This window comes from Trichechus manatus, unplaced genomic scaffold (assembly GCF_000243295.1).
Source record: "Trichechus manatus latirostris isolate Lorelei unplaced genomic scaffold, TriManLat1.0 scaffold00047, whole genome shotgun sequence".
In the NCBI taxonomy this organism is placed as follows: Eukaryota; Metazoa; Chordata; class Mammalia; order Sirenia; family Trichechidae; genus Trichechus; species Trichechus manatus.
This window is the reverse complement of record NW_004443983.1, coordinates 6,354,897-6,364,969: the sequence shown is the minus strand read 5'-3', so window position 1 is coordinate 6,364,969 and position 10,073 is coordinate 6,354,897. Positions and strand designations below refer to the sequence as shown.

Below are 10,073 nucleotides of genomic sequence, written 5' to 3'. Positions count from 1 at the left end.
GATGGAAACAACCTAGATGCCCATCAACAGATGAATGGATAAACAAACTATGGTACATACACACAATGGAGTACTATATAACGATAAAGAACAATGGTGAATCTGTGAAGCATCTCATAACATGGATGAATCTGGAGGAGGTTATGCTGAGTGAAATAAGTTAATCACAAAAGGACAAATATTGTGTGAGACCACCACTGTAAAAACTCATGAAAATGTTTACACACAAAAAAGAAATCTTTGATGGCTATGAGGGAGGGAAGGGGTGGGGATGGAAAAACACTAAATAGACAATAGATAAGTGGTAACTTTGGTGAAGGGTAAGACAGTACACAATACTGGGCAAGCCAGCACAACTTGTACAAGGAAAGGTCATGGAAGCTCCACAGACACATCCAAACTCCCTGAGGGACCAAACTGCTGGGCTTAGGGCCGTGGGGACCATGGTTTCAGGGAACATCTATCTAGCTCAATTGGCATAACGTAGTTGTTCTACATTCTACTTTAGTGAATAGTCCTAAAAGCCTGTGAGCAGCCATCTAAGATATTCCACTGGTCTCACCCCTTCGGGAGCAAGGGAGGATGAAGAAAACTGAAGATACAAGGGAAAGATTAGTCCAAAGGGCTAATGGATCACAACTACCACAGCCTCCACAAGACTGAGTCCAGCACAACTAGATGGTGCCAGGCTACCACCACTGAATGCTCTGACAGGGATCATAACAGAGGGTCCCAAAAAGAGCTGGAGAAAAATGTGGAACAAAATTCTAACACACACAAAAAGACCAGACATACTGGCCTGATAGAAACTGCAGAAACCCTGAGAGTATGGCCCCTGGACGCCATTTTACCTCAGTAATGAAGTCACTCCTGAGATTCACCCTTCAGCCAAAGATTAGACAGGTCCATAAAAGAAAACAAGACTAAAGGGGCACACGGCCCAGGGGCAAGGATGAGAAGGCAGGAGGGGACAGGAAAGCTGGCAATAGGGGGCCCAGGGTCGAGACGGGAGTGTTGACATGTTGTGGGGTTGTTAACCAATATCATAAAACATTATGTGTACTGTTTAATGAGAAGCTAGTTTGTTTTGTAAACCTTCATCTAAAATACAATTAAAAAAAAAAAACTTTTTCATTCTCTCCATGCCCAAGCTTATCCTTAGTTCAAGACCTAATCATTCATCTTTAGATGACTGTAAATTCCCACAGTATCTAACTGATCTCATTGCCTCCCAGTCTTCTCCCCTTTGCAGTATCTCCAGAAAGATCTTTTTGTAATGGAAACCGGATCCTGTTATTTTCTTGTTTAAAGATTCCCTTATACCTTCCAGAAAAAAATTCAAACTTATTAGGATAACAATCCAGGCCCTCTATGATCCAGTCCCAGGTTTTATCTGAATCTGCTTCTTCCACATTCTCAAGTGTCTCTTCAGAGCTACAATATTTAACTATTTGTAATTGTCCAAATATGTCACAGTATTTCTTGCCTCCATGTTCCACCTGCTTGGATTATACTCCTCCCACCCCTACCCGCTTACACGAATAGCTCCTTTTATGTTTCAAGACACAGCTCATGGACTATATTTGTCAGAAAATATTTCCTTTCATCTCCAGGCTGAATTAAGTACTCCTACTCTGTATGCCCATAATATCCTGTCCATATCTCTTACGCAATGTATATTGCACAGCACTCTTAACTTGTCTTCTGCTGGCCTGGAAGGTAGCTTCCACTTCATTTTTTCAGACATCTCCTTCATGGTAAATGGCATCATCATTTGACCGGTTAATATAGCCAGAAATCTGAGGCTTCGCCGACATCTCCCTCTTCCTCTGCTATACCTTTGTTTCCAAGCTGTCACCAAGGCCTGTCTATCCAACCTCCAAAATACATCTCAAATTGTTCAACTTTTCCTCCGTGCCACATTTTTACTCTAGATCAATGTCTCTCACCTGGTCTACTTCACTGTCTCCTAACTGGTATCCTGTGTTCACTCTTGGTCAATCTAATCCATTCTCCACTCAGTAGCCAGAATGATCTTTTTTAATACAGTACATATATCTGATCAAGTTACTCTCTTTTACAACCCTACATTGGCTTCCTATTGCATTTAGAATAAAAATGTCTTAATATGACAAACAATGCCCTGCGTGATCTGGCTTCTTCAGCTCCACCTCATTTCACGCCTCTCTGCTCTTTGCTCCCTGAGGCTCACCCCTCCTCCATGGGTTTTCATGAGTCTTTTGTTAGTTTCTCAACCACAAGATCTATAGAGAAATTGTGTTGTAATTTTGAAGTATGAGTAAAATGACTATATTTTCTTATCATTAGAGAATTTGTACAGAGTATTATAAGCTAGTCAAAATTTTACTGAATGGACAATCGAAATGTCCAAAAACCGAGGAACATCAACATAAATTATGTCATGTGATTCATATAATTTAATCCTATGAAACCATTAAAATGTTTATGAATGTTATGAATAATTTTAATGACATGAAAAAATGCTTCTATAATAATAAGTGAAAAAAATAGACTATACGATAGCATAAGGAGCCCTGGTGGCGCAATGGTTAAGCACTGAAGTGCTAGGCAAAAGGTCGGCGGTTCAAACCCACCAGGAGCTCCATGGATAAAGATTACAGCCTTGGAAACACTATGGGGCATTTCTACTCCGTCCTATAGGGTCACTGTAGGGTTGCTGTGAGTCTGAGTCGACTAGATGGCAACGGGTTTTTTTAATACCATAGCATAGACAGTATTATCTCACCTTTGTAAAACAAAATACAGAGAAGATAGATTGCAAAAAAGTATATCAAATAGGTAACATTGGTTATCTGTGGACAGTAGATGTATGAGTGTATATATATGTGTATATATATGTGTATATATATATACATATATACACATATATCCTTTTTCTACAATAATTATACAATATGAAAAAGTATTTTTTTTAGTAAACAAAAAATTCTTCTCTAGGCTTCATATTTTAAAATAGAGGTCATGCGAACTTGATACCCAGGTCGTATCTTCCTTATGTGCCATATCTGCACATTCCAGCCCATCTGCTGGTTTAACTGTATTCCATCTCCTGTTTTTTTCTTTTTGGTTGTTTGACTCAGAAAACTGAATATTTCTATAAAAACTTGACAATTCTGATACTGCTTTAGTCACTGTAAATCTTAAAAACATGTATAATGTTCTCTGAACCAGCTCCTTATTTTTTCTTCTTCCCATTGAAAATATCTGTTACTGGTACCATTCTGAAAGTCTTCAAAGACTACTGCTTTCTGTTGAAGCAAAAAAATTGTCAAGGAACTGCAAATTATTGCATATTCCTTTCGGTAAACTGGATGTTATTTTTCTTTCATTTCTATATTTAAAAATGAGAACTGGAATTAAAGAGCAAATCTTCTTCAAACCAGGAAGAGACTTTGTAAAGCATGAAATTTAAGGGCAAACTGTACCTCTTATCAAAATGAGGCTCAAAACAAAGATGGTTGTGCATTTCTAATATTAGCGAGTCCTAGCAACCAACAATGTTTTAAGTATACCATAATCTTCACAGAATACTAGAGAATGACATTCAGTATGTAACAGCAGCCCACACCGGAGGGTCAGTGGGAAAGATCTTGTCAAAACAGGACTACGGCAATAATTCCAGGGACACCAATGAAATGAGTTGCTAGTACACAGAGGTTCTGAAATACGCAGCATTTCAGTCAATCTGATGCTTTTGGATGAGTCAGTGTGACTGTCACTTCTCCACCCTCACCCCCATCATTCATCTCTTTCCCTGTCTCCCTTGCCTTTTTAATATACGTGGTGCAATGGTTAAGCATTTAGCTGCTAACCGAAAAGTGGCAGTTGGAACCCACCAGCAGCTCTGTAAGAGAAAAGATCTGGCGATCTGCTCCTGTAAAGATTACAGCCTAGGAAATTCTATGGTTTGCTATGTAATATAGGGTTGCTATGAGTTGCTATAAACTCTGTGATACAAGGTTGCTATGAGTTGGAATTAACTGGACAGAATACAACAACATATCTCAACCTCATTCCACAATGCTTCTGAAATAGGTTACAAAAAAGATAAAAATATACAAGTGAGAGAAACGCAGTGAAAAGAAGATATAGATAGAAAAATAAAAAAGCCAGAGGTTAGATTAATGCATGGAAATGTTCACTGCGAAGTCCTTTACAGTCACCTGATCCAAACCAAAAAAGAAAAACCCGTTGCCATCGAGCAGGATTCCGACTCATAGCGACCCTATAGATACGGGATGCAAATTGGACTTCAAGCTTCTTAAGAGCTAAAGCAAAAAAAAAAAAAAAGGAATAAAATTGCTTATAAGATTTTCAGCTCACAAAAGATAACAAACCAGCTATTTATGAGCAGCACTGTTTTTTGTAACGAGAGACCTGGTGTCTACCACACCCATCTTAGTTACAGTGCATACCTATTCAAAAGTCCTCCCTTTATTTCTATACATTTCTGACCTGAGCAATCTATGTCCAAATAATAGGTGGTCACAGGACCTTCCAATTTAAAATGAAAATTTTATAATGATAGTTGACTGTATCTTAGTTATGTCAGACTGCCATATTTGAGGACCTCTAAAGTAAGGAACTGGAAACCCTCGTGGCGTAGTAGTTAAGAGTTTGGCTGCTAACCAAAAGGTTGGCAGTTCAAATCCACCAGGTGCTCCTTGGAAATCCTATGGGGCATTTCTACTCTGTCCTATAAGGTCACTATGAGTCAGAATCGATTCAATGGCAACGGGTTTGTTTGTTTTAAAGTAAGGAGCTGAAGTCCCTGGGCAGTGCAAATGGAAGGTTGGTGATTCCAATCCACTTAGAGATGCCTCAGAAGACAGGCCTGGCGATCTGTTTCCAAAAGGTCATATCTTGAAAACCTCATGAAGCAGATTTCTACTCTGGCCACATGGGGTCACCATGAGTTGGAATCGATTCAACAGCAACTAACAACAACAACGATAAGGAAATATTCATTTTTTTAATGACAAAAAGAAGAGAAATGGGAAGTTTGTCAAAAAACTAGACAGACTCAATTTCCACATTTTTCACGAGACTGTCTGTGATTGCCTCACTCCCTCCTCTCTGCTTTTACCACACTCACTGTTTATTATAGAATCACCTTGTATAAGGCAGTTGTGTCTCCAGGTCTAATTGATATAAATCTGAATGAGACTGACTTTTCCTATTCCGGTAATAAATTGAGACCCTTTACTTTAAATACCCAAAAAAAGTCAACTTAGCACAAAAGCCTTGTGAGACTCATAATTGTATTCCCAAGTGCGGTCTCTAACCTTTTTTGGTCACACATTCCTGTTTGTAAAACTTCTGATATTTGTATATTTATTTAAAATTTGTACTAGTGTATTAATCTATTAAATGTTAATCGATCTGAATTTCTTCCTTTTTTTAAGATAAAAATTAGAAATGGAAGTTACATTTTTTTTCCCACAACCAGAGTCTCATTTTGGAGACCCATGTCCTAAAGCACCAGGTACAATACCTTGACACATCATGAGCACTCAGTACACACTTATTGATTGAAAGACAGTTGTGTGTGGCCTTTCACGTTCACTCTACATGGGCCAAAGGCAGTGGGGATGGGTTCCCCTCTAATTCTAAGCAGATCAGAGTATCACACTATCCTCATCTAGAGTTAGGCAAATTCTCTATTGCAAGCATAAATTACTTTCGTAATGAAATAATAGAAAAGAAACAAGCAGGTGGTCTTATCTGCCCATGAGGTACTCCTATTCCACCCTTTGATTTTGGACTTCTGGCCTCCAGAACTCTGAGAGAATAACTTTCTGTTCTTTTAAGCCACCAAGTTTGTGTTATTCTGTTACGGCAGCTTTAGGAAATTAATATACGGTTAATAGCACTCGTAGGAGCCCTAGTGCTGCAAGGATTAAGTGTTTGGCTGCTAACTGAAAGATTGGAGGTTCAACTCTACTAGCCACTCCTTGGGAGAAAGATGTGGCAGTCTGCTCCGGTAAAGATCACAGCCTTGGAAAATCTATGGAGCAGTTTTATTCTGTCTTATAGGGTCGCTATTGGAATTGACTTGATGGCAGTAGGTATAATGGCATACAAAAGGATCTGATGGGTTGGGGAGGAGAGGGTAGGATGGACACAGGGGCGCCTCTGAGCAGGCACCATTTGAACAGGAAAGTGAGGGAAGTGAGGGAGAGCACTCTGGGATGGTCCAGCAGGGGTCTGCTGCAGGCAAAGAGAACAGTAGGAAGATCAGTGTCACTACAGTGGAGTGACTGAGAGGGAAGATAGATGAGATCAGAGAAGTAGTCAGAGGCTAGATCACACAGGGCTTTGAAGCCATGGTAAGAATTTGACTTTTATGATTCTGATGAGAAGTCACTGGAGAGTTTTGAAGAGAAGTGAAAGCTCTGATTACGTTAAAAAAAAAAAAAAATCACTGCTGTTTGGAGAAAGACAGGAGAGGAGCAAGGGCAGAAGCAGGGAGACTAAATAGGAGACTTTATAGTACTCTAGGTGAGAGAAGATTGTGGCTTAGGTTAGAGAGGGAGATAGATATGGTTAGATTTGAGATACCTCTTTAAGGTGGAGTCAACAGAATTTGCTGGATGTTTGGATGTGGGGTCTGAGCTAAAAAGATGAGTCAAGGATAATGCCTAGCGTTTCATCCTGGTTAAATGGTGGTGGTAACCTGTACTGAGATAAGGAAGGGGGAGGCATAAAGGAGGAGTGGGTGGGTGTGGTATCAGTAATTCTGTTTTGGACATACTAAGTTTAAATACCTATTAGACATTCAAGTGGAATGTTGAATAAGAAGCTGGATATATGTGTCTGGAGCTCAGGAGAGACGTAAAGCTAGAGGTAAAAATTTGAAAGTCATCAGGTTATAGGATGAGCATGTATCGCCACAGAATTAGACAGCAACTAACAAAGTATGGTTAGAAAGAGAATACAGCTGGTGGTTCTCTAACATTTAGTGGTTGAGAAAAGGAGACACAGGAGTGACCAGGGAGGTAGAAGGAAATGCAAGAGAATGTAGTGACCTGGCAAAGAAAGAATATCAAGGAACAGGGAGTCATCATTTGGGTCAAATTCTACTGAGGGGGTCAGGAAAGACGAGAACTGTGCATAGACATTGGATTTGGCAAGATGATCACTGATGACATTGACAATTGGGGGAATGGGAACACCAAGTCTGAGATGAAAAGGTGGAGGAGGAAATAGGAAAAGTGGAAATAGAGAGTAGAGGCAAGTCTTTCAGACAGTGTATATATAAAAAGAAATGGGGTGGGACCTAGAAGGTGATGTATGGTCTGGGGGGATTATTTAAAGCCTAGAAATTTATCAGCAGATATTTTTTAAATGAATAAATAAACATACTATGAGGTGCAAATGCCTCAACAGATGAGGTGTAAATGATTCAACAGTATAAATGTACTTTACACTTCAAGTTTCATACAACTGGACACATGAGCAACATCATTTACTTTGCTTCAAAAGTAAGTAAGTCAGTACAGCCACTATGGAAAAATTTGGCAGTTTTTCTCAAAAGTTGAACATAGAACTACCATATGACCCAGAAATCCCAACCCTGGGTATATCCCCAAAAGAAACGAAAGCAGGAACACAAACAGAAACCCATACACCGGTGTTCACTGCAGCACTATTCACAATAGCCAAAAGGTGGAAACAACTGAAATGTCCATCAACAGATGAATAGATAAAACAAAATGTGGCATATACATACAATGGCATATTGCTCATCCACAAAGAGGAATGAAGTCTTGATACATGCTACAATATGGATGAACATTGAAAACATTATGCCAAGTGAATGAAATAAGTCAGTCACAAAAGGACAAACACTGCATGACCTCACTCATATGAAATAGCAAATATACAGAAACCAAAGCTAATTAGTGATAACCAGAGGTGGGAGGGAGAGGAGATGGAGGAGTTATTGCTTAGGGAACATTGAGATCAGGATTGGATTACCATAGGCAAGGTAAGCACCAGTTTACTGGTGCTTACTTACTAATCTGTAGTGACCAATTTCACATGGGTCATCCCCCTGTTAGAAGCTGTAAATTTGAAAAGAGGCTTTGATTCTGTAGTAGGAAGGTGCTGTGGCGTTGGAAGAGAGACAGATGCCAGCCATAACTAGAAGCGGAATCTCTGATGTGGTGAAAATGTGAAATTGTTCACTACAGATGATCTGGTAAGCAAGGTAAACACCGTGTTTTTGTTGTTTGTTTTTCTAGGTTTTTTAAAAATTAATTTTTTATTGTGATTTAGGTGAAAGCTTACAGAGCAAATTCGTTTCTCAATAAACAGTTAATACACAAACTGTTTTGTGACACTGGTTGCCAACCCCTTCGATGTGTCAACACTCCCCCCTTCTCCACGCCGTGTTCCATGTTTCCATTTGTCCAATGTTCTTGTCCCTTCCTGCCTTCTCTTCTTTGCTTTTGGGCTGCTGTGCCCATTAGTCTCCTATACATGATTGAACTATGAAGCACGTCCCTCAAGTGTGTTATTGTTGGCTAACCACCACGTTTACCTTTCCTATTGGATAACCTGTCCCTGATTGAGATTATGCTAATGATGGTAGAATAATTTGGAAAAGGATGGTGATAACGGTTGCACAACATGAAGAATGTAATCGATGTCACTGAATTATACATGTAAAAATGGTTGAACTGTCAAATGTTTTGTTATGTATATTTTTACCAGAAAAAAAAAAAACCCAACCCTTTGTGGTTGAGTAGATTCCGACTCATAGCGATCCACACACAAAAACCAGCAAAAAAAAAGTAGGTAAATCATTATTCTATACCTTCTTGTCTATTTTCTGATTTGATGTAAAGAACTTTTTCTTTACTGTTAGAGGCAAGATTTCAAAAAATTAGATTAAAAAATGGAGTTGTTTAACTCCATTGATAATCAACACACTACTTAAAGTGTTAAAAATGTAAGAATCATATTTTTTAAAGTAACACTTTTGTTTTTCCAGTTTACTGCCTTAAAAACTAGAGAGTTTCTAACTAATGTAATAGTGGCAACTAGCTCACAGCTGCCAGCTCAGGTTATTTTTATTCAACTTCGCTTTTGGACAAGAAGCCAAATGAGACACCCAATCCAAAACCTTCAGCGTTGGCTCTGTGACGGTGAGGCTTACGCAGAACCTTTAAGACATTTAAGACGCTGGGCTATTTGCTTATGGTTCTGAGGTTTCTTTAACAAAACAGGTTTTCTAGTCAAAATGAAACAAGAAAATCAGAAAGTTGTGTGGACTTTCCCTTCAGAATAACTGACTACAATGACTGAGCTGGGCCTGTCCCGAACCCTCTCAGACAGCAGCGCCCCTGCCCCGCTGCCGCGCAGCCAGGTCCGCCCCCTGGGGCGGGTTGCGCGGGGCTGCCCGGCCCTCTAGCCCACCAATGTCCCCGGTGGCGGCTCCCGCCCGCGGTCCCAGTACTTGCCTGGAAGGCAGGCGGCGCCGCGGCCAGCCGGGCGGCTTCTTCGTCTTCCTCTTCCACTGAGCGAACCCAGTGGATGTGTGACTTCCCCTCGGGGTTGGCGGGGGAGTTTGTCCAGGACGTGGTGGCCACAAAGCCCGTCCCCACCGCCACCGTCCCCTGCGCTCGGCCGAGCCCGCCAAGCCCCGAAGCGCGGCAGTTGGAACCGGGAAGTCCCCACCCCGCCCTCCTGGAGACGCGCTGACACTTAAACTTGGAGGTTGTCGCTCGCCAGGCCACTCTCCGCGCCCGGCCTCACCGGCCTCGCCGCTCCGAGGGGCTGCCTGAGGCCCGGCAGCTGCGAGACGGCACGCTCCGCCCGGGACGCCGCCGGGAGCCGCGCGAGTCAGGGTTAACGCCGCCGGGGCACCCCGCGGAGGGGAGAAGCCTGGCAAAGGGCGGAGAAGGGGAAATCGAGATGGGGAACTGTTCACCGAAGGATATGTGGACTGTCTGCGCTTCTTCGTAAAAAATAAAAAAATTAAAAAAAAAAAAAAACTTTTCCCCCCATAATCCGCGACTTCGAGG

General features: G+C 41.1%; 1 protein-coding gene across 1 annotated transcript in view; it reads right to left on the bottom strand.

Moving 5' to 3' along the window:
• The window catches only part of TICAM2 (TIR domain containing adaptor molecule 2), a 30,540-nt gene extending 20,829 nt beyond the window's left edge, over positions 1 to 9,711 (bottom strand). The window contains exon 1 of the mRNA XM_023731953.1: positions 9,510 to 9,711. The gene's annotated coding sequence lies outside the window, so the exon portion shown is untranslated. The remainder of the gene's footprint in view (positions 1 to 9,509) is intronic.
• Positions 9,712 to 10,073: the final 362 nt, after the last annotated feature.